General features: G+C 37.7%; 1 protein-coding gene across 2 annotated transcripts in view; it reads left to right on the forward strand.

The window, feature by feature from the left end:
- LOC5567150 (serine proteinase stubble) overlaps positions 1-25,551 on the forward strand; it is a 544,997-nt gene that overhangs the window by 122,303 nt on the left and 397,143 nt on the right. For both annotated transcript variants that reach the window (XM_021853116.1, XM_021853117.1), the window contains exon 3: positions 18,599-18,634. The gene's annotated coding sequence lies outside the window, so the exon portion shown is untranslated. The remainder of the gene's footprint in view (positions 1-18,598; positions 18,635-25,551) is intronic.

Here is a 25,551-nt window from a genome sequence, read left to right on the forward strand (position 1 = left end):
AGGTGGCGCAAGCGAATTGAAGGTGAATTTCCAAGTTATTCAGTGAATACTTCATAACATTGTAATTTTCTGACAAATTGTGAAGTCTTAGCATCATTCTCTTCAAAATTAAAGATACTAAAAGTTTGTGGAGCATCAAATTTGTCTGAAGTCAAAACTAGTCTTAGTTTAAAGTAGTTTTCTCCAAATTTTCCTTTTTTACTAAAAACATCATCTTTGTTTGAACAAAACTTCATGAATACTACTCATCCAATTCCAGATCCTTTTACATACTTTTGAAGCGAATTTAATTGTTTAATGTGATTTGAAGTCAGAAGAGCACTCGAATTATTGGTTTTGAGAACTTTCAAAATATAAGCCGCACCCTAATGTTCACCCATATTCTTGAAGAGTGTAGAACACGTGAGAAAGAAGAAGCGAAGTGCTGGACATCAAAACGTGCTATTGATTAGATTGAACTAAAAGATAAAGATCTACGACTTACGTGTTCGGAACATTTTTTTTAATTTCTCCGGAATAATTTCCATATGAATTTTACCCGTCTGAAAATTTTGCAAATCATTAATTTTTATTGCCAGTATAATATGGAAGCCGCTCAAATTTTTTTTTAAATTTTGAATGATATTAGTATAGATCTGAAGTACCCAGTTTAGTGGCGTGAAAAGAAAATTGCTCTGGGAGGGGTTTGGATTTTTTTACGAGATGGCCCAGTGTATCGTAAAATGGGGTTTTTGCAAGGAATTGTTTTTAAAATCAACATTCAAAACTTATTATTCAAGAAATCATTAAATTAATTTATATTTATCCGTTTAGAAAAAGCTCCAAACCAATCTATTCTCCCTATCTATATCCCCATTTGATATCGTTTTCGAAAGATGCTGAAATCAATTTTAAATACCGTAAAACGGGGTATCTTTGATAATGCGGGCAACTTTGATAATGCGTGGCCAACAACATACTTATCAAAATATCATTAATTCTGTTAATCAGTTAAGCAACACAAATAAAAAAGTAAGGAGTAATACTTTGACACATCAGGTAAAAGCTTATTTCGTTCGAATCGAAAGCATTCGAGGCTTTGTATTCGAATATTAAAAGTTTATGAGATTTTAGCGACTATTATTTGATGAAGTAATAATGAGTTCGCCACTAATTCTTGAAAACCCAATTATAGTAGAATATGAATTCGATATCAAATTTCTTAGTGTAGTAGTTCTCCAAATAAGAGCCATTTCTGTAGTCGAAGTCAGAAATTCCCACATAGTATAAGCATAAGCATAAGCATAGATGACCGCACAATTCGTAGTTGCTATTCCGTGATTGACCAGAACAATCGAAGTTGACCAGAGATTTAATGAATGGGGCTTGGGATTAGCTTACCATTCTTCGATGTGCACAAATCGAGAGCTCAAAATCTAAAAGTCAATAACGGCGCCGGTCACGTCCTTGCGGTCATCGGGGAAGGGATGTAATGTTAGTTCGACAACCGTTGTTACTAGAGACCGAGATCACCTATGCATCTCCATGGTTGTCATGGAAAGGATATTGGGTTAGTGGGATAAGGTATAGATCTAGGAGTCATCAATGTTCCATGCATGATAAAATATCACCTAACCAGATTCGCGATATTATTCGATAATCGCATTAAGGCTCCCCCAAATCTACGCGACTTTTTACGGCGACAGCGATAATTAATCGTCGTAGTTTCGTTGTTGTGTCGCTGCAAGCACTCTTCTATGAAACCATCCCGACTGACACGACGCGATTCGCTGCGAAATCGCGTCGCTATGGCTTAGATGCGCTTATCAAACAGTGCATGCAGCGAAACATCAGCGAAATCGCGACGATTTTTTGTCGCTGTCGCCGTTAAAAGTCGCTTAGATCTGGGGGAGCCTTTATACGCCGAAGAAGTGTTCGTTGCTCACCCCCGCAAGAGCAAGCGACACGGTCAATAGATCAAACACTACTGACGCTCGCGGCACTTTTTCACTCTAACTCGACGCCGCGCGACATGTTTGATACTGCCCTCGTCACCCGCCCTTGCAAGAGCAAGCAACCAGGTCGAAGGATCAAACACTACTCTCGAAGTCAGAAATTCTCACATAACGTTAAACGCCTGGAGGTATACAACGCCCAATATACTGCACAGAATTCATTCGAATTTTGTTCAAAATATACTTCTTTATATTGAAAAAAAAAAAAAAAATGGCTGATTTATGATAAATTCTAAGTCGAAACATAATTTCCAATAGATATCTATTCAATTACTAGTGGACCCGGCAAACTTCGTCTTGCCATACGAATTGTTATGCAATATATCAACTGCAATCGATAACTTAGATACCAGTACTTGTTTTAAAAATATAAACTAAAAATCCTGGAATCATAACGCAAAAATATTCAGATTTTCTTTCAAAAACTACCAAAGTTACTCCGTTTTACGGTACTCTAGCGAATTTTTTTTTCCATCCAAATATTTTTTTTTTCTATCCGAACTGTTAATCTAAAAACACAAATACAAGAAAGGGTTGATATTTACACGTTATACAAAACCAAATGTGCATAAAAACGGCACACAACTCAATGCAAACAACATCCTCTAAAAATTCTTTAATTTAAAAATAATCATTCAAAATTTTTAGTTTTGGGTATTACCTGGGAGGGAGGCACAGATACTTCACACGAAAAATGAAACAACATGGTATCGGTTTCTATTTCCTAGGTATTATCAACTTAAAACTAATTTTGAACGAATTATGTATTAATCATATCATTGGACGTTTCTCATTAGGAGTCGATTGCAACGCAAGAAAATGTTTATACATTGAGGCAATCAATTTCTCACAAATATTTTTTTTATACTATTTCAGACAAAGGTTGCAATTAAATTAGTGATGGAAAGTTTTGTTCATTGGAGCAAGCAATTTTTCACAAAAAAATTTCTATTTTTTTTTTTTTAAATCGAAAATCAGTGATAGCTGTCAAAGAGGCAGCCTTATTTTCTACTTCAATATTCTAGAGGCATGATTTATCTTCAAGAATACCTTTAAAGCATAATTTGAAATTTTGAGTTTATTTAAACTTCCTAATAAGTACTAATTACCTAAAAAAAACCCCGTCATGACGGTACGCCACTACCCCACTTATCTCAAAAACGTTTATGATATGGTATAAATGTACAAAGTTGGAGACGATATACGTACATTTTGCATGTGGCTCAAATGCACGTGTACGCATTTCTTTTATACAAATACTTTAGTCACATCTATGAAGCAAAAAAGAAGAGATTTTTAGAATAATCTTTACAAACTATTAAATGAATCTAGGTAATTGCTAATAAAAATATATTACTGTCATCATAATATTCTTATGCCTTCCGTAAACCAAATGGAACTATTCTTTCTTGTATTTAATTTTGTTTCCAAATTATAAGTGTTAAAATTACGTGTTTCGTTTCATATCGACGTGAAGAAAATGCATATCGCATACCCTTTTAGTCAATGCTATTTGCACCATTTGATCTTGGGCGTTTCTGGATGTACTTGATTACCGCTAAATACATCCATGCACTGCGATGGCGACGGTTGAGTTTTTCTTGGGCTGCGGTCGTTTGTAATTGCGAACGAAAGGTCCCGAGAGCCAACTGGCGGCAATCAATTTGAGACTCATGAATAATATCAACCATCAGTTTGTCACTGACTGTGTGGTGTAAAATGGTACGTCAAGCTTCTTTGGCATCTTATGACGAGCGTGTCTTCTCGGAAGAAGGATCATCACATGGCAATGCCCCGTGGAATGCTGCATTCTTGCCGCCTGAAGTCCGATCAGCTTAGATGACTAATTAATGCGACGGTCGTCGGTGCAATGTCCTTGCTGGAAGATATTTGTTTTTCAACCTCTCGCTCATAAACCGGGTTTGACATATTGCGCTGTCGCTCATCACAAAGCTGAGCCGTATGTGTCTTCTCTGAGGTAGGAGCACTTTACAGCTTTAATATCGGTTGGAAAATTACTGGAGTTTCAAAGTAGTGCAGTTCTACTATATAACACAGGTAAATGAGTTTTCAAAAACACTTTTGCAAATAGAAGACAACAGACAAAGTTGAGTTAGCTTAGATCATAGGTTTTAGTAGATGAATTTCTTGAAAGCAACTGAAAGCTGATATAAAAATTTTCTTAGTTTTTTCTACTTCAATAAAAACTTAAAAGAACAACACAATTCTTAAAATTTATGCAAATGTTGTTACATGCTAAACATGGAATGAACTAGTTAGCTATACTGTGCGAAAACATCTACTATGTACCAGTAAATAAGGCAAAAATTCTTTACAATCATCTGGAGAGTCAGGCACGAGTCACAATCAACTAGAAGTGCATTAATTTCAAAGCCGCCGTAGCCATTTGCTGATGATTTATATCTAATCTAGCGTATGCATGTTAATTTTATTTTGTTTTACAGCCGACACGCGTCTTCCGGATGCTCAAGTGTTTCATTTGAGTTTCCAGGTTTCTTCTGCTGACGGAGAACCCCTACATTCCTATTGCAAAGCTAGGTGGAACACCCGAGGTCTCGACGGAACCCGTAAGTGACTGTGGTTGTGGCGGTGATGCCTTTGGCAACGTGTTTTTTTTTGCAAACTAACGGCAAAATTTTTACCACAACCTCTTCTGCCGAGCACCAGATTATATTGGCCACAAAACAAACAGATTGTGGTGAGCTAATTTTTCTTCGTATCGACAAGGCCAGCTTCGGATGCCACCAAAACCGAAATTCGATCACCAGGATCAAACGGGAAAATTCTAATGCAGTGGCACGATTTTATCTGGTGGTCATCCATCGTTGTCGTAGGAAAATCACCCGATCAGAAGAAAATAGCAAGACTATAACGATCATTGTACCGATTATGGATGACTATGGAGATCAGATGAAGGCCATATAATGCTCTAATTACAGAACTGACCGCGTATAAGCTTCTTCTTCTTCTTCTTCTTCTTCTTCTTCTTCTTCTTCTTCTTCTTCTTCTTCTTCTTCTTCTTCTTCTTCTTCTTCTTCTTCTTCTTCTTCTTCTTCTTCTTCTTCTTCTTCTTCTTCTTCTTCTTCTTCTTCTTCTTCTTCTTCCTCTTCTTTCTGGCGTTACGTCCCAACTGGGACAAAGCCTGCTTCTCATATTAGTGTTCTTATGAGCACTTCCACAGTTGTCAACTGAGAGCTTTCTTTGCCGATTGACCATTTTTGCATGTGTATATCGTGTGGCAGGTACGATGATATTCTATGCCCTGGGAATCGAGAAAATTTCCTTTTACGAAAAGATCCTCGACCAGTGGGATTCGAACCCACGACCCTCAGCATGGTCATGCTGAATAGCTGCGCGTTTACCGCTACGGCTATCTGGGCCCCATAAGCTGGGCCTTATAAGCTATTCATTCTGATTTTTTTTTTTGCGATAACATGTATTAATCGAAAGTGAAGATTTGCAAACTTGATATATTATTAAAAAACCTCTTCAATAACATGATTTGCTTTTCATTTGTTATACAATACCTTATTAATATTGAAGTCTTGAAACCCTTGAAAACGTTTACAATTTTTGTTATTTACTCAGTATTAAAATACTTTCATCAGTTCATAAGTTTGCGAGTGTTATTCATTAAAATTTATTGTATTGGTTTTTGGTGTTTTGCTTCTTATTCCCACCTTATAAAGAGCATACTATAGAATGCAAGTATTAAATTTTAATACCATGATTTGCTGGTATTGAATTTCAATACCATGTTATGGTATTCACTTACCATATTTTCCTAATCGGGTACAGCGAGCTACTCGATCCGCTCCAATCGTGGTGTTTATCTGAACAAAAGAGCTAGCAAATCGATACCTTTATGTGCACACATATGGGAGCTGAGCATGGAAAATATAACGGAAAACTATAGAATCGATTGCCCGGTCGGTAGGTGTGTGGAGTGTGCAAACACAAAAAAAAAACTGAGGCAACCCGTCGATGTGGATACAGACTGTGGGTTATTAACTATTAAATTGCCCTATAGTTATCGCATGGTTTTTGTGCGTACGCAAAACAGGTTGAGGGAACAGTGTTTGTAGTAAAAAATAACACTATACAACTAAATGATGAAGTAAGTTATGAATCGATTTTAATTTAATATTTATCCATTCGAGTAGTGCTTGACTTAATAATTTACTAGGAAAACAATACAAGCATTCAGAGATAAAGTCTTAGCATTCTGGAAACATACAATACGATTTTATTTATTGGGAATTTTTTCGGATTTTCAGATCGTCCCTCAATTTTTTACGGGGTCACCCTCTCTCCCTCTATATGACCACGTATGCTATATACGACCACTTGTCAGGATGATTCTACCCCATTACCCCGAATCCCATTACCCCGAATGCCATTAACCCGAACGCCATTACCCCGAATTCCAAAACCCCGAATGATCCATCACCCCGAATGACATTACCCCGAATTCCAATATCATGGGGAAATGTCATCAATATCATCATGTGAAGATAATTGTAAATTCGGGGAAAAAGCATTCGGGGTGATGGAATTCGGGGTAATGGTACATTGGGGGTAATGGAATTCGGGGTGGTGGCATTCTGGGAAATGGCATTCGGGGTAATGGGGTAGAATCGTCAGGATTGATTTCTAGCATTTCCTTGTAGAACTCTTTGATTGATTTGAACCGGCCGTTCCAATATTTTTAGGTAGTTCCATGGATGTTCTGAGAGATCCACAAGGAATCTATTTGGGGATCGATCAAGGATCTTCCAAATCGTTAAATCAGAAAAGTGATCAGTTTTTTATGTGGGGGAATTGGACACAGCAAATATGAACGTCTTTGATCCATGTTGAGGTCTACTGAATATCGTTCGAGGGCCAACGAGCTAAAATCTAAGCCATAGTTTCCCAAACTGTGGGTCGCGACCCACAGGGGGGTCGTGAGATGGTCTATGGTGGGTCGCGAGAAAATTTTAGTGTTCATTAATTTTCGTCAGTATTGTATATTTTTACGATTTTCAGCATCCAATTGTTCTCATTTAGGCTAATGTTAATATACTGTTTGTATTAATTTTATTTTATGTGATCTACTCCTTCAAAAAGTCGAAAATACTGATGGGGACAAAAAAGAGATCCATTATTTACTTGACCTCTGTTAGTTAAAGTAACTCTGTTTGTTAAAGTAAAAAAATAACATAATAAATTGATACAAATAATTGATTAATTTCAGGTATTATGTCAATTGATATATTGATCAAAACTTTCAAATTGTTCAGTTTATTTTGGGTGATTTATAGCTGGATCATTTGAATTTATGTTTTTCAAAAGTTTATTTAAAAGAAATGGACTGTTAGCAATATAATCACCAGATATTGTGCATCCGAGTAACGTTGACGTTTGGTCGCGTTTGGTCGCATGAAGTAGTTGAGCGAAGTTTGTGATCATTCTTGCTTATGTCTGAACTGACAATATCAAAACCAATCATGTTTATAGCATTTGGAAATCATTGCGAATAAATGATGAATTATTTAAGAAATGCAGCTTAACCTTGGAGATGTGAGAATTCTGAGAAAAAATCAATTAATACATCACAAAAGTTGTAATATCATTGACAGAAAATACAAGTTTGTAAAGAACTAACTAGTGTCGTGAAGTTACGTTCAGGATAAGTTGATTGATTTAAACTTTGGCCGTCACGATAAGCCGATTTTTTTCTTCTGAAGATTCTTCTCCAAAATTCATGAGGTATTTGAAAAAAATGTCAATCTTATGGCAAAAAAATCATTGAGTTGAACGAAAATTGAAAACCTGTTACACTTACAGTAAGTGTTGAAAAACATGAATAACAAATTAATTGTAAGCGGAGTTTATCTATTATAACTTTTATACGAATCTTATCCCCCGCAAAGTAACGAATGGCCTCAAATGTTTGCAGTACCAAACTTATTTTATCTTCATTTTTCCGCAGTGGGTCGCGAAAAATTTGCTTTGTGTTAGGTGGGTCGTGTACTCGAAAAGTTTGGGAACCTATGATCTAAGCTAAACTGCAAACTATGATTCGCCGGAAATCTGGGTAGTTCACATTAGGCCCTGCAAGCCAAAAGTTAAAAATATTAGCACGGCTACGTTAATAACAGAATATAAACTGGAACTGTGGTCATGGTACTATATAACCCTAAACTTGTTCAGGAGCAGCAACATACTCTCCAATAAACGGTGTTGGATTCGCTACGCCAACGACCGTCGAACTCCGTATGCCCCACTGTTACCGGTGCTGAATTGCCACACCCAGTGCGCATTGAGGGGACCGGCCACAAGCCAATAAATACACACCATCACTACAATGCATCGAAACGACAATAGAGGGAGGAAATCTCGTTCGTTTCGGCCATGAATTGAGTAGATTGTGATGGAAACAGAAAAAAAAACTGCTGCGATTATAGTGAAATAACTCGAATTATTAGAGGCAGAATACGTATTTTGGGTTATAGATTTGCTTATATTACATCAGGTATTGCGAAATGCATATAATAATGAAATGTTACTTGTAAAACATATGCCTATTGTTACAGTCTAGATAGCGCATTGTCCTTAGAAAGGGTTAACAATTGGTCGAAGTTCAAATCCTATCAAGTAGTGCCGACTGAATGGTGAGATCCTGAATGAATTGCTTTTCATTGACTAATTGTGCATTCACAAGTTTGTAGCCTAAATCCATGAATTGGATGTTAAGATCTGTTTAGTTACGTACGAACAAGGCTACCTAGGGTAAGAGACCTAATGTCATCCTCAGATTCTTAGCAATCCTACTATAATTTATCCTTATGCAGATTCGTCAGCAGAAATTGTAAATGTTATGCAAAAAATTGGAAATCTCCGTTGAGTGGTAGCGTACACTACAGTACGATCTACATTATAAAAAATGCGAATGGATTCTAATACTATTTTATCCCGCAGGAATTTTGTAATTCTTCTGAACAATAAATTTACGAAAGGGGACGGACCTGATGTAGTGGTTAGAACACACGCCTTTCACGCCGAGGACCTGGGATCGAATCCCATCCCCGAGATAGTCACTAAAAAATTCAGTGACGACTTCCTTCGGAAGGGAAGTAAAGCCGTTGGTCCCGAGATGAACTAACCCAGGGCTAAAAATCTCGTTAATAAAGATAGAAAAAAAAAATTAAACAAACGGAATGGCCACAAATTCGGAATTGTAGTATTGAAAATGGTTTATTGGAAGGCATTGAGAATGCTTCAAGAGTGAAAGCACGTGTCATGCACTGAACAGATCGATAACGCGGATCATGTCGTCGTTGCAATGGAAATGGTGAAAAGACCAGAGGGAAGTAGCCTAGTTCAACCATCAAGGGCTTGGTCAAGTGATTCGAGCTTCACCTAGAATCGTTGATGAGTCACCGATGTACCTGTGAATCGGAAATCCTCCTCCACCGGAATCACAGGACTGACCCAGGCACATAACCAATCTGTAACGAGTTATTAATTTCAGGAAAAACTTGGATTAGGATACAATGAAGATTTGTCGAGCAGATCGTGAAGTCAGTTCACTTGCAAATAGTCAACCTACACCGAAGATTAAGATAGCTGCAGTGAACTGAAAGCCATCCTCTACCCGGAATCGCTAGATTTTCTCTGGTACCTACTGTACTAGGCTGTACTAGGCTCCGGGAAACGCGCAATGGACTTCCATGCTCTCTTGCGACATGACGAAACACGTCCTGACACGTCAGGAAAGGAAAGGGTGTCGCTCAAGCAGGAAGCTGGGAACGGGTTAGTGTTCTTTTCAGTTGCTTGTGGAGGAAGAGGACTAATAACTCTTCTTGCCCTGAAAAGGGCGGTTCAAGTCCCACAAGTCCGTTGAAGCCAACAACTCGATCGCCGGTGGACTGTTAACATCACAAGAAAACTCTCCTCGTCGGGTGGTTTGCTCTCCAAGAAAGACGCCGAAAGAAAATTGTCACTTAACTTCACATTTTATTTCTTTCCGAAATTAGAAAAAAACTACTCGCAACGCTACCAGCGCTGGTTTTATACTATGCCGGTCATTGTTGCTTCCTCTTCTTCTTCCGTCTCGTCGTGTCGTTGCATGCCAGATGGGCGGAGTTAACGCCGAATGACCCAAATAACCAGTAAGCACGACAATGCGACACGGTAACAGCATTATATGCGCATATAGGGTAATCATTTGATGTATGTATGTCAGTTTTATATACGCATATAATGCTGTTATAATGCCAGAAAAAGCGAAATAGCGTGCCGTTATAATGCAAAGATATAACCGTGATTCTCTGCACCACTAATGCTAATATAAGACCACGTGAGAAAAGTCTGTTGTTTTCGCCAGGTTTTTAGGGCGAATATCTTGTGCTTTTGCGTACGCAGCCAGAGAGCTTTCGCGTATGCGGCCAAGCAACAGGTTCACGCGGTAAATATATGAATGAATGAAAATGGATACCTCGGAATAGTATGCAAAAATATAATAGTACTTCTCTGTATCAGACTTATTCATTTTGGTGGTTTTTATCCTTTTGAGGGTTTGCCATTGGGGGTCATTGAAATATGACGTCCAACATTTGGGGGAGGTCCCCCACACCTCTTTGGATGTGTGACAGTGCATGTATTAGGTATTGGAAAAAGCGTGACAGAGGGGGAGAGGGGGGGTCTAGAAATCCCGAAAAACGATGGACGCCCCTTGCCACATGTTGAGTTGTTGAAGTCCTGCTCCTTTGCTCCTTCGGCCACATAAGATGAATATTATTGGGAAAAAGTCACCAATTTGAACTATCACTTTTTCCCGTCATAAAACCTGCGATTGTAGTAGTGAGAAGATTTATTTTTGACTCCCTCTTACCACTATATGCAAACACAAAGTATGTGGTATTATCTGGAGGACATTTTAACATGTCCTATATGTAAATATAGAGCCAATATAGTGCTTATTTAATGCTTGTATGCATCAGTCTTAGAAGCATTAATGATGATGTAGTAGGGTGTCTATGCAGTAGAAGTGCTGTTATTTGGCGTGTAAGCATTCGTAGTGCTATCATAATGCATGTATGCATTTATGATGCTGATTAAGGGCTTATTATCAGTGCTTATGTTTAATTGGGGATTGCGCAACATGGTCTTCGCTTTCTCTAACTAGCGGCTGTCAGTCGTCGTTCACATTTCGGCGTGAATACCTACTCTACCTAGTGCAAAAAAAACGCGGAAAAAGTCGGAGCCGAGTTCTAAGGATTGTAACGAACTGATGAATTTGGATCTTCTGGATAACAGCGAATCAGAAGACATACTTTTGTCGGAATCGTATGAGTGACATAGGCGTCCAACCGTTCCATCCGAAGAGTAAAATGAGTAACCCAGTGGGCCAAGATTGCCAGCAAACATAGAAGCACGCACTAGTAGAAGTTAGAGATGGACAAAAAGAATCGGAGCCGATCAAAAGAACCGGATCATTCAGAAGAACGAGTGAACCGAGTCGATTCATTTGATAAGCATCGATCTCCTCCGTTCGTTTCTCGACTTTCCATATAACGCATGCTTGACACGTGCCTTACTTCCCGAGGAGGAACAAATAACTCCCCAATAACTTATGCATACCATTTTTTGGTATCATACCAAAATTAGGTATTGTTCAGTTGTCAATATCTCAATTTGGTATTATAATGGTATTAAAAAAAATCTTTAAAACAATTAAGAATACTTCATTGAGGTATTAAACAGCTATTGAGGTCTGCTGGAGGTATTGAACTATAATTGAAAAATTTCATTTTTATATGAAAATCCATCAAGTATTATTGAGGTATTACAATACCTGATCTAGTTATCAGTTTGGTGTTCGTAGAATATGCTTGAGATATTATTTGAGGTATTTTACCTCTTATGCAGGGCTAATTCATACCTCATTCAGGTATGTAGTATTGGAAATTATCTGGTATGGAATACCTCAATTTGGTATTCAGTAGTTATTTTCTTCTGCTCGGGTTTGCACGGCACAGCACACATGCAAACACAGTTTACTGCAGCTCCACACTCTCAGCATACACAGCCAAACAACTAATTTTCTTCGTCCACATGCATATTTGAAAGACAGAGAGAAAAAATGACTACTGGAATGACAAAGCACATTTTGGTTCTTCCTTTTGGTTCGGGTAGAGAAAATCGGCCCGAGTGATCGTGAGTTTCTGGGGAAGAATGTACGAAGAATGAGAGAGCGAAAGATACGACAGGTACGACGTGTGACGCGCTACAGGGAGCGAACCGCTCTGTTCAGTTCGCTCTTCAATTGTGAGCTGATAAGTCACTGAACCGTTCAAAAAACCGGTTTACTAAAATGAGTGATTCGAATCGGATCCGTTCCCAAAAATGAGTCGTTTTGTCCATCTCTAGTAGAAGTTTTTCAAAGCCCCACCATGAAGCCAGCTCCAAGAAAATAACATAAAATGGATCATTAAAATAATCAAAACGGCCGCTATGGAAAGCATATATAGCGCCACCGTAGCTTTGTGTGTTTGACAGAACAGCAATGCTGTCACAATGTAAAATCCCATACACAGTGGCGACTTTGTTTTATGCGGTGAGCAGTGAATAAATTGTCACCCAACACGCAGCAACAAAGACATTGTCACCTCCTATTCCTGTTGCAACAATTTTATTCCGCAACATGAGTTTGTCATCACCTGAACAGAATATGACAAAGATCGTTCACCACGTGCGCGGCGATTTTCTGGGCTTTGCTTTGCAATTTCGAGAACTTTCTCCGTGTTGGTAAACATTGACACATTATCAAACAGCATCCATAAAACAAATTTGGTTTTGTGTTTAAAATTACTGATTAATCGCGAGTTGAAAAGGTTGCAACATTATTGCGTACTGTGATTGTCATGACAATTCTGCTTTTAATTGTGTCCTTATCCGCAACAGTTGTGACAAACGGTTGTGAGAGAGCTTGCTTTGTTGTTTGTTTTTCGTCTATGTTGATGATAATTTGATTCACTGGCGGTGAGCACTTGCAAAAACTACCTTCAATGATCCGTTGCAAAAATACGTCATAACTGGAACAAAGTGAATTAGAGGTGACGACAAAAATACAGGCACCCACAAAACCCCTAGCTGTCGAATGAAGCAGATTGTGGACCTTCGGAGCCGCAAACAAAACTCGTTATGAAATCTGGGAACGTTATTTGACGTATCAGAAGGCCGGCTCCAAAGGCACGTTCCCCACCAGTTGGGAGATTTGTGCCAAGAGTTGTGTCCGAAACTACGCAGACATCCATGAAGTTTTGCAAAAGTCTGCAAAGATCCACAAAGGTCTACGAAGGGTTTGCGAAAAATCGCAATGGTTCGTGAAAGCCATTGAGTGCTGGTTAAGTTCCGCAAATTATTATTAACAAATTATTTTTACTTTTCTAAGCATATAGTACATTTCTGGAAATGAAAGCAAACCCAGCATTGGAGACACGCTCGATGAAATTTTTTTTTCTGTTCTGGATGAACCACTGCGAACAGTTTTATTTGATCTTTTGTGGTATACCCGTGTCCTTTGTTTAGTGCATGTCTTTCTACTCCATTACTATTGAGAAATATTGAAGCAATCGTTTTTTTTTCAAATATCATTCTTTACCATTTAGCAAAGAGCCTCTTTAGAAAAAGATACCGCTATTTATACCTTTTGGAGAAAATAGTTTGTCACCTTTAAAAGCGTATACACCTTTAAGCTGGTAGAATGATACTGATTTTGACCATGCATCGGTATTCTAGCGTATCAAATTATTGCTTCTACTTATAAAATTCGAAGTCGTTTTTTGAAACTTTGAACAGGTTTTAAAGCAGACCTGCCCAACCGTTTTCAACCGCGGGCCAAAACTCAGAAGCAATATTGTGTGGCGGGCCAAACATTATTAAATACAGAAATTTCAAAAATGTTGGTGGTTGAAATAAAATTGTTTTTGCAGAAATTTCAATTGTATTTGCTTCTATGATAATCTCGGTAATTCTGTGACAATTGTGCTTATGATTACGCCTAAGTCCAGCCCAGGATTCATTTAGAAATTCTTTTCAATTCTGTGAAAATGTTGTTCAGGATTTTATAAAAATCTTTCTTAGGATTCTATCGACAATTTTTGTAAGATTCTGCCAAAATTTCATCTAGTATTGTTTGAAAATCCTTAACAGAGTTTGATAAGATTGAAGCCCTGGATTGTACGATAATCCAGGAAAGGATTTTGTCCTTAATATTCCGCAGAACTCCACTCAAAAATTATTATTAGATTCTGATCTATGATTTGTAGAATTCTGTCCTATTCAGAGTTCTGTAAAAAAAAATCTTCAAGGATTGCTCAAGCCAATTTAATATCCAGTGTTCGATGATAGTCTTTGCTATCGTTCTGTGAAATCTTACTAGGATTCTGTTAAAAAATTGTTCTTTGTGAGAATCCTGCCTAAGTTGTCCGTAAAATTTATCTGAAAATGCTGTATTATATTTTCAAAGCTATTAACCTGCGTCGGGATTTGCATAATATTGGTTATAATCTTTCTCATGTATAAAATTCATGCTCGACTTTTGTTCAAACTTGATGTAAATTCAATTTTGTCCATTTAATAGTGAATAATGTTATTGGAGAGATTCCTCGTACATTTTTAATCCTCATAAAATTTAGTATTTTTTTTTTCAAATGGAACGTTTTCTACAATTTAAGAAACTAATCAAAAAAACATGCATGCAGAGAATCTACAAAATAATATATCTCAAAACAAAATTGAAGAAACTAAAGTTTGAATTATCAGCCTTGACATATTCAATTATCTAGTTCTAGAGTTTCTATAGCAGTGAAGGGGCCAGATATAAGAAGAATCATCAAGCTCTTCGCGGGCCGCACAAAATGGAGTGGCGGGCCGGATGCGGCCCGCGGGCCGTACGTTGGGCAGGCCTGTTTTAAAGCATGAGACATTTAGGTTCCTTGCAACAAGAAGTTTATTTTAGAAGTTTGGAGGTCTGCTACTCCACTGATTCGGAATCGCTTCCATCTTAGATATCGAAAAATAAAGCCTGTCCACGTTAAATTTCGGACACCCAAATAATGGCAGCAAAAAAAAGTTACTCATAATTCAACAAAAACAATTGTTTATTTCAGAATAAAAGAGTTATATCTACAAAATGAACAGTTGACAAGGATGTTAATCCTTCTTTCTGTAAAATTCTCGAACTTTCTGTGGTACACCCGCCATCCGTGTCCGAAATTTATCGTGGACAGGCTTTAAACTCTTGAACTTGGAAAGAACTTGTCTCATGAGTTGAAACCAACCTCAGATGCTTTATTATTATTGCCATTATTTCCACTTCGACCTCCTCATCATCTAGGACAAATAGGTGGCTCTTAGTGGCTTGTTACTCTCTTATACTCTTCCGACCGCACTTTATAAGTATTAACAAGAACAGATACAGCAAGAGTACACTATGGTAGATCTTACCCCGTAACGCACTTCGAAAAGGTGATTTACCCGCGTTACGGGTAACGATGAGAAATAGAAGAGGAGGAAGCCCCTATTGGAGCTGGACAAGGAACAGAGCCAGCGTTCAGCAGCTGGAAGAGGATAATGTGCAAGCGCAGTCAACGGGCGTTGCCCGTACTGCGAAAAAAGGTGCTGCATTTTTCTAACACATTACCAACGGTACAGCTTTTAACACATTACCGACGGTACAGCTGTGTTATGGTCCAGGACTCCCAGTATCATGCACTGTATGCGAAGTTGGCCACGATTTCAGCGCCCTGCATCTGGCGCAGGAGGATTACCAGCTGAACTGCGACTTCAAAACCATCGATGAGATGATCGGAACGTGGAAACACAAGGAGTTGCATAGAACGCACCCCCATCAACTGGTGCTCGAGCACATCGATAAGGTGGCGTCAAACACGTGGCTGGTGAGGGGTGACCACTTCCCAGAAACAAAAGGTTTCGTGGTAGCCATCCTGAACTGGGTAATTGCGACAAAGAACTATTGGCAGTGCATATTGCACGAAGACATGGAGGACCACTGTAGGAAGTGCAATTCAGTAGGCGAGACTATCGAGCATGTCATTGCCGGCTGTTCAGTACTAGCTGGATCAGCCTACTTCGATCGCCACAACGAAGTTGCCAAGATTGTGCACCAACAGCTTGGTGAACCAATTTGTGCTCTACTACAAATACCTGCCTGGCAGCTGTACTGGAATCGCGAGATCATAACGAACGTTCTCATCCGTGCGAACTGCTCCGACATTGTAGTCTACGACAAAAGGATGAAACAAGATTCACTCATCGGCATTGCTATATCGATGGACCACAATGTTCAATCAACGTTCTCCAAATAGCATAGCCCCGGTAGTCCTCTCAGAAACCGGAATTATGCAGATTTTTTTCCTAAGGTCCCTAGACGAGCTGGAATTGAAGAAGGACCCACCCAGCATCCAAAAAGCGGTGATTATTGAAATTTGCGTATAGTAAGATGGTTACTGATTCACCACAACTGAGAAGCTCATCCAGCAGACTCCAGCAAATTGCCCGGGGTAGGTGGAAGTTTCCAGCATTTTTTTTGCTGAGAAGTGCCAAAGCTCGAAAATTATAATAATGAACACGTCCTATTTAATGTTTACAATCTTTTTGAATCGTTCGTCACCAGTGGTTTCGACATATTCTGTTAAGTCTTCATAAAACTATTTCAATTGAGGTTACATGATTACGATCTATACGGTCATCAATTCTCATGCTCCATAATTATTTTTTTTTGAGTTCATTGCAGGTATGACCAAGAATATGTTCTATAGATGGAACATGTCTGAATTTGAATACAATGCAGTAGGTCAAACCAATTCACATTTTCCCTGCTTAAGTTGTCATTCCATTTTTTTTTCTTTTTTCGAATCCACAAACTTCGTTAAAAAAAGTTACGTTAATAGAATAGGTATGCGAACAGAAGGCGTAAAACGAGGATTTATTATACAGACACATTGTTCTTCTTGAAGCATCCATTTTTGTAATATATGTTATTCAAATGACCGGCTATTATGAAGTTCAATAAATTAAAATTCACAAACTTGTGATGATTCCTATCTATTACCCCAGAAGATAAATATCGTTTTTCAACTAAATAATAAAATTTGTTGGGAGATTACATTAAAATACAGTGTATACTGCTAGAGAACTTACTACAACAAAAAAGTCCCTCTAATATAGGAGATCCTTCCACAAGAAACGAACGAAAACCCATAATGCACCTCACCAAGTGTCCATCCTATCCAACCATCAATCAGCTTCAATCTGCTGCTCGCATCGCATGGATCATCCCCATCGTGCCTTGCCGTACGATAATCTTCCTTCTTTGGTGGGCGCTGATCTAACGGATTCGCATTTTCCCACTCGGTCGTCGTGTGCAAGTGTGAAAAGTTCTGTTTTACGATGCGTTGTGATCCACTGCAGTTCATTATATCATTATGGCATCGAGCAGTAACGGGGAACGCACCCGAACGAAAGACTATACACTGCAGTCAGTGTGATATGTGTGGTTTACTACAGGAACCGATCGGAGGAGCCTCGTACTCCACCACGCGTATCGAACGGATGGAAGGATGAAATATATTTCCAGCCATTGTCGGCGGTTGTCTACATCTTCGTCAGGCATCGCAAAGGCAGTGCGTGAAGCATCGGCAGCATAAATTATGCGAATGTGGTACATAGCACGGGGTGGGGTTTGGGGGGTTGGGAGTAAGAAGAGATCGAGCTACATTAGCCAGAATGGCCGGATCCCCTATTGACGTGATGTACGAGAATAACGGTGATATGAAAGGAAAATCTTTTATTTATGTGCGTTGTGAGGGAAGATTGAAATGCAGCCTACCGCACGCTGTGCACCAGGTGCATTACTTGCAACCGATGACGTGGTGTTGCATTTTCCGATACACTGCGCACTGGTAGGTTCAATGTATGTAGAATAAGATAGTCAGCAGAAAGTCGGTTTTTATTCAATGATGTTTTCGATGTTTTTTTTATTGGTTAATTTGTATCATTTTAAATATTACATTCATTTCATATAATCTAGATGTTCTGTGTTGACTAGCACCATTATCCTAATTTGGTCAAATTAAATTGAGCTTTTATTTACATTTTGTTAACAATGTATCACATTTATTTTGCCATAGCAGTTCAGAATTTTCATAGGTGAACAGAATATACCTGCTTATAAGAGAACAAAAATCACTTTTTAATAGACTTAACCTAATCTCCGTGTCAATGGCAGATTGCAACGATTTTAATCTGTTGGTAATTTTAATCGAAGAATTTTAGTTCTAATGCTTCATTAGTTATTTACCAGGGAGAGGTCTACAGAACCATTTTCAAAATTTTATTTTGAATTCTCTGTAGAGCTTTCTTCCTGGTATGGTAAATGTTATGCTATTGTAAATTTGATAGATACATTATTTAGGATGATAGAGTTTTGAATCATTTTTTTTTCTTGTATACAGATTAAAATCTTTTTTTACAAAATATTTCATATGTTTTTATTTCTATTTTACTTTCAGATGCTGTCGAGATGATGAGTTCCATTTTTCAAATATGTAAGTATGCTATGTACGAGACTCAGCGAATTGAGCTGAACTACCTATTATTCTCATTAATGGGACTAGTTGCTTGAACTAATGCATATCAAAATTTGACAGTATGGATATTACAATTATTCATAAAATGAAGATATATACGCATTGACGTATACGTATATCGGCCACGTCCTTGCGATCATGTGATTAAGGAAAGGAATATTAATGTGTGACCTCGAATAACGGGACTTCAATTATATAATTCTTCTTTCAGGCGTTACGTCCCAACTGGAATAAAGCGTGCTTCTAAGCTTAGTGTTTCGATTAGCAGTTTTATCAGTTATCAATTGAAAGCTTTCTTTGCTGATTGATCATTTTTGCATGTGTGGTAAGCACAAAGATATTCTATAGCCTGGGAAGTCGAGAAAATATCCATCCCGAAGAAATCATGCAATCTTCAATATTTCAATCATATGTATAATCATTCGCTAATAAGAAAACTCACCCACTGCCCAGCTTGTTGAACAACAACACTATCCAACGTCTTGTCCCAGCCTGCCGACAGGAAGTTACTTAATATAACCACACACAACATAACTCTATAATTTACTGTTGTCGACTGGACCTAATCAGAAATTTCACTAAATTCAATTACCTAGACAGCATCACAGGCATCAGCCACCAACGGGAACGCACCCAGCACGGAAGTCCATTCATCGACTTGGTCCGTGACTTTGTTGGAGATTTGGAAAGTATATAATTAACCAAGACCCGACATCTGGATCGATCGGTATCTGTATCATAACACTACGCCTGCCTGCCTGCCTGCTTGTCTGTCTATTTTACTTTCGTTTTCATCGCACATTGACCGACCATCAGATATCAGCCGTTTTGCCGCGGTCAGAGCTCCTTTGGAATGACCTCCACTCTGGACGTATTGGACCGGTCAACGGTGTTGAAACATGTTGTTTCAATGTAAATTTTTTTAAAAAACGTTCATTTCTTGCATTTTTTAACACCTTCTTCTTCTTCTTTTTTTCTTCTGGGACAGAGCATGTTTCTCAGCTTAGTGTTCTTATGAACACTTCCACAGTTATTAGTTGAGAGCTATCTTCGCCAAAGTTGCCATTTTTGCATTCATATATCGTGTCGCAAATACGATGATATTCTATGTCCAGGGACGTTAAAGAAATTTCCTGGACCGGCCGGAAAGAAAGATTCTGTCGGTTAAGGAAGGCCCCAGATATTGGTCTTCAATAATTGATAGTTTTAGTATATTTTTTTCCTAACGAGACAAACAAAGATAAAAGTTCAAACAGCAAAGATAACGATCCTAAGCACTAACTCCAGCGGAAGTAGCATAGAAAAATAGAATCAGAAAAGCAACCGACAACCACTTAGGGACAAAGTGTAGGCAAATCACCAACACCCATCGATCGCCTTCCATCACTGCCGTAACAATCTTCACGACTTGTTAAGAGAAGGTGGGGAGTAGACTGGCCCTTAAACAAAAAAGTTGTAAAACTCAACGGGGCACCCCCCAGATATGTGCCTTAGGGTAAGAAAAAAGCTCTCTCAAAATTTCAACTCAATTGGTTGCTCCACCAGCTGGCGCATTCAATCCGAAGTTTGTACGGGATATTCGTTTCAAATATATTGAAAACTGTCCCTATGTCATTGTTTCGTTCCGTATACTAGTTGATCGAATTCAATCGAGCCCAGAACGTCAAATACACTAGTTGATACCCTAATGAACATTATTGTAGAAGGTTGTATCCAAATTGAAGCTCATTTTCATTAACATTTCAGTTGTTGAAAGTTAGGCTTTGGTCAGAACTCACGTACAATCACATTTATGCATGCGTCTTGTGCAGCAGACGCTGGCTATGGCTAGGTGGCTATGATGCGCCGGATGGCTGCCACCATGCGGTGTTGAAGAAATGCAAATCAATATTGCTTGTGCTTAATAAATCTGCTTCAGATAGTTAAAACACCAACTTTTTCTATTTTAATCATGATACGACCTTCTACAATATTGTTCGCTATAGTATAAAGTAGTGTTTTTGACATTCTGGGTTCAATTGAACGTAATCCACAATTTGCCTGAACCAAACAGTAGACGTTGTGCTGTTTCCCATATGTTTGAGCTGCAAAGGCCATATTAACTTCAATTCAAATGCGCCAACTCATGAAACGACCAAATGAGCTGAAATTTTCAGGAAATCTCCCTTTAACCCTAAGGAATAATCGTGGGGGGTGCCCCGTGGAATTATACAACTTTATTTTTCTCCCATACTGAGCTGGGCCAGTCTAGTGGGGAGACTTGATCTCATTTTCTTTACGGATGTAACTCTATGGCAAGTTGACGCTTATATTGAGCTGTTCGGTAATCCAGTCCGCATTTTCATAGTTTTACCCATAATTTATCCATCTTTACCACGCGTAACTAGTTAATTAATCTATGACAAGTTTTATGAAGTATTTCGAAAAGATAGGTGACACTTGATTTCCTTTGAACATATATGCTAATACGCGGAATATTGAGTTCGTAAAACATATGTAATATAATTAAGACATTCGAGTATAACTAAAATAATCAACGTCAAAAAACACTTTTAAACAAATGATGTAACGTTGATTAGTGGTGACTTTGGACCACTATTTTTACAGCAAAATTAAATCCGAATCATGAAAACAATGTGGCAAGCTTCAAGAATACTTTGTGAACATCCGCTAGATTAGTTTTTTGACCTTCGAAAAGAGCAGTCAATGTCACCCCATAAACTACTTTTAATATCGAATTAAAATTATCAAAAATATCAATTAAGCCACAGGCAACGTGATTTAAACTTTTGCCCTTTTATTTAATATTCTGTTTTGAAAAGCAATTTTATCGGCTAATTAAGTGGCAAGTTATTAAGACATATTCCAGCGAATCCCCTGCAAAAATATTTGCGGTTATTTTTCTGGGCGATGTTACGGGTTGGGCTAGAATATTTATTAGATGGAGAATTTTTACGGGTAAGATTTTTTTTCAAATAATCCAATTGAAAGTTCAGTTAAAACTATTTATAAATCATGTAGGTCGATTTTCTATATCTCATATCCCTTCAAAAGGTTTCCTACTTAGACATACTTTTAAACCAAATAATCTAAAAAAATAAATAAACAAATATTATAGTAACAGTCATCTTCGTAGATAATTACTCTTTTTTAAAACATTTGCCGTTCTTCCGAATTATACTGGCAGAAAAATTTTTGGCGGGGAGGCTACTATTACTGAACATTATAAACTTTCCCTTCTTTCATTGAATCATTGGATTATACACAACTTGGTCGGCGTCAAGTCAGAGTGGAACAAGTGAAATTTTTGATATTTCGAGAAAAATGGGTTTAAAGTCTAACGCTCTGTAATTTTCGAACTCGTTTAAATTTTGGTTCAATATTTCTACACATCTTTGTATTACTTTCAAACAACATTATGTGAAGTGATAATCAAGAAAAATCATAATGCAAACCTCTAATAGAACGGTTTTTTTTTGATGGCCTATGTGTACTTGGTCCACTCTGACTGAATTAAATACCACCGTTCAGTGAGTTGGTTCACTCTGACTGAACAATTTCTTGGAAAATAACAATCATGCTCAAATTCGGTGCATATCTCTAAAATAAACAGAAAATCAAGACCCTTCGACACCAGTATCGTAAATTCATCAATATTCATATATTTAATACCGAAATCAGTGGCATTACGAAAGCTTGAAAATTAAGGTTTTGCAGGGTAAGGGCATTGAAGATCAGAAATGTTCAAATATGCGTGCAGTCAGAGTGGACCAAGTGAAAATCTTGAGTACCGACCAAAATATGCTGGTTCAATAAGCGGGTCCTAGGACATGCCATACATACACCATAGAACTACCATAAGCTTCTATCGGACTCTGGAATTAACTTAAAAAATGCAATAATCTATCAGTTTATTGTTTTCAACACTTGGTCCGCTCTGTCTGCACAGAAATTGTTGCAATTTCTGACCACCTATCCGAATATGGTAAATGGTCAAAAATCAAAATCAAATGCATCAAATTAAGTAATATTTATGAATTTCTTTTGAAGGATAAGTAGAAGAATCATTCGATGTCGAAAAATCTGACAAATCTCTCGAAATATTTTTCATTCCCTCGCATTCCTCAGCGTGTTGATCATGTTTGCTGTTATGGTCATAAGCACTTGGTCCACTCTGACTGCACTCTTTTATCGATTTTTATTGATCATCCAAGTAAATTTATTACATATCTCTCGCAGATTACAGCATTCATCAAATCTGATCAAAGTGTAACGGAGGTAAGGTAATTTTGCATCTAATGAGAGAATAACCCAATTTTCTCAAGTTTTGTAGTCAGAGGGGACGACTTAACGCCGACCAATTATTTCACGCAACATTTCAACATATTTGACCAACTTGTCAATTTGGTAAGCTTGTGACGCTTCTATTTCTTGCCCACCCTTGGAATGAGACATTAGCATGAAATTTACGCTGTCATAGTGTTTTAATTGGTATCATCTTCTTCTATTTTTTTTTTCTGACATGACGTTTCTACTGGGACAAAGCCTGCTTCTCGGCTCAATGTGTAAAAAAAACATAATCCGCGGAAGTTTATTTCTGGTGCATTTCGGGAAGGGGCATTCCGTGAAAATGGTTGTCGGGAAATAGGTCATTCCAGGAATTAGATTCCAGGAAATGGTTCTTCGGGAAATACCATAGAATCGATGACAATGTCATTGTTGCTGCGTGATAGTTGACAATTGATTCACTAACAGAATGATTACCATTACATAATTATAACAAAACAAGTTATAATTTTTGTTCAAAACTTCAAACAATAGGGTTCCAGTGATTTAAAGGATTCGATTGTCTATTGTAGGACACAGGATGGATATGACCCGACATTGACTCGACATGGACCAAAAAACATTTTGATCACCGACCCGACACTAACACGACTTTAACCCGATGGTCCGACACCGGATACAATTTAACCCGACTTGAGCCTGTCATCTGGTAGACATATCAAGTGGGAATCTGTCAATATCGTCCCTTTGTGAACTAATCAGCCTTCCACCCATCAACGCATGATTGTCTAAAGTGAAGATCCCAAGTAACAATTTCAGTGCTCTTTGATCTTAGATGTTATTTATGGAGGTTTTATTAGAGATGTATTCATCCCTAACAGATTTAATAAAGCATTGCAAAGTGCCAAAGGTTCTTTTCGGGTAAACCCACTTTTAAATGCTTTGTAGATATCTACAAGAGCTACCGTTAAAAATTATTTGCTGGCCACATTTGTTGATAATAAATTGAATTTTGAAGGAGCTGTGTAGTGTCTATTAAAACTTAAACATAAAACCTCATCTTGCTTGTCTTGTCAAGGCATGGGTAAAACTTCTAAGACTACACTAAGTCATGTTAAAGCCTTCTTAAATCTCAACTGTCTGATGCATGTTATTGGAATGCAGTCTGCGTGTGGTTATCAATATCATTATGTTGATAATGATAATCATGTAGTGAATTATGGATTAATCAGAACTTAAACACAGAAATGACAAATATTCCTCTCGAAAAACTAACAGACTACCAAATAAAGCATATTGTTCCCATGGTTGCCTGAACTTCCCGATCTAGTGGGACAACTATGCTGCACACAACAGCTGAGCTACACGAAAAAAAACTTTCATTTTTCAGGCACTTATCACTTACCGTTTTCTGCATCAGTACAACGAATCGAGCACGGCGGGCTTAATTATAACAAACCAGTCCAATAAAACAGTTAGATGCAACAAACGGCACAAATTTAATAAAATGAATTGCATCACAAAACTGAATCTTCCGATTTGTTTACCTTTTTGACAGCACTAGCTTTCCTGAGTGCATTAAGTTTAAGTCAAGGCTCCCAAAAAACCTATTTGTCTTAGTGCAGAACAAATATTCTGATTTAAGAATATTTTAGCCAGTGAGGGTTTTGCGCACGGGTTTTTAAGATCAAAAGCGTTTATGAATGATTATATTGTTCAGAATAATCACCAATTGAGCTTAAACTATCCCAGACAAGACCAGCAAGATTTAACTGGATGGAATCCATTTTTATTGTCGCCGTTTCGGATTGATAATTACAATATGCAATCAATTTATGATTGAGATCAGCATGAAATCATTCTGAAAATTGAATGGAGTAAAATATTAGATAGCCAATAATGATGTCGTAACTGTGGCGCGTTGCTGTAAATCGAAAAATTTTATTTCATTCCATCAGTAAATTTTTATTGGCAGGAATTTCACGCGATCGTAAGGAAATTTTCTGCCACGCAAAAAATGATTATTTTAATTGATTATTTTGAGTCGGCAGACATCATGACGGTTTAAATATCAAAAAAGGTTATGGTTTATAAACAACTTATCGGTTGATGTTTGTTAGTTCATAAGCTCTTAACATTGATTTTATTCCGTGTATTAGGATATCGTAAAAGATTTAATACCGCTAGTTGAGATCAATAAGGCTATACAATAGCTCTTATGAATGTTTTATAGCATACTACAAGGGTAGATGTATTCATACGATACAAAACTAAGAAGTTTAGAAACAGTTTTAAGGTATAGTCTAAACAACCTCCTGTAGTGTGGGCCTTTTCGGGCTTAACGGAGTTTTATCAAAGGTTTATTAAGGTTATAAAGACTATTAAGTTCTAAAATGAGTTTTAACGATATGGTGGTAACAACAGCTTGTAGTAAATGAAAAAACTAAAAATGTTACTTGGGATGAATCGAAGCCAAAGTTCAAATTTTCAAGAGCACGGATCTGGAGAACCTGGCATGGCTCCTCCTAAACTTGCCAAAACTTCAGTTTTTGGATTTGTCAGAATCTTTGGGAAACATTCTGATTTGA

This window comes from Aedes aegypti, chromosome 3 (genome assembly GCF_002204515.2).
Source record: "Aedes aegypti strain LVP_AGWG chromosome 3, AaegL5.0 Primary Assembly, whole genome shotgun sequence".
NCBI classification, from domain to species: domain Eukaryota; kingdom Metazoa; phylum Arthropoda; class Insecta; order Diptera; family Culicidae; genus Aedes; species Aedes aegypti.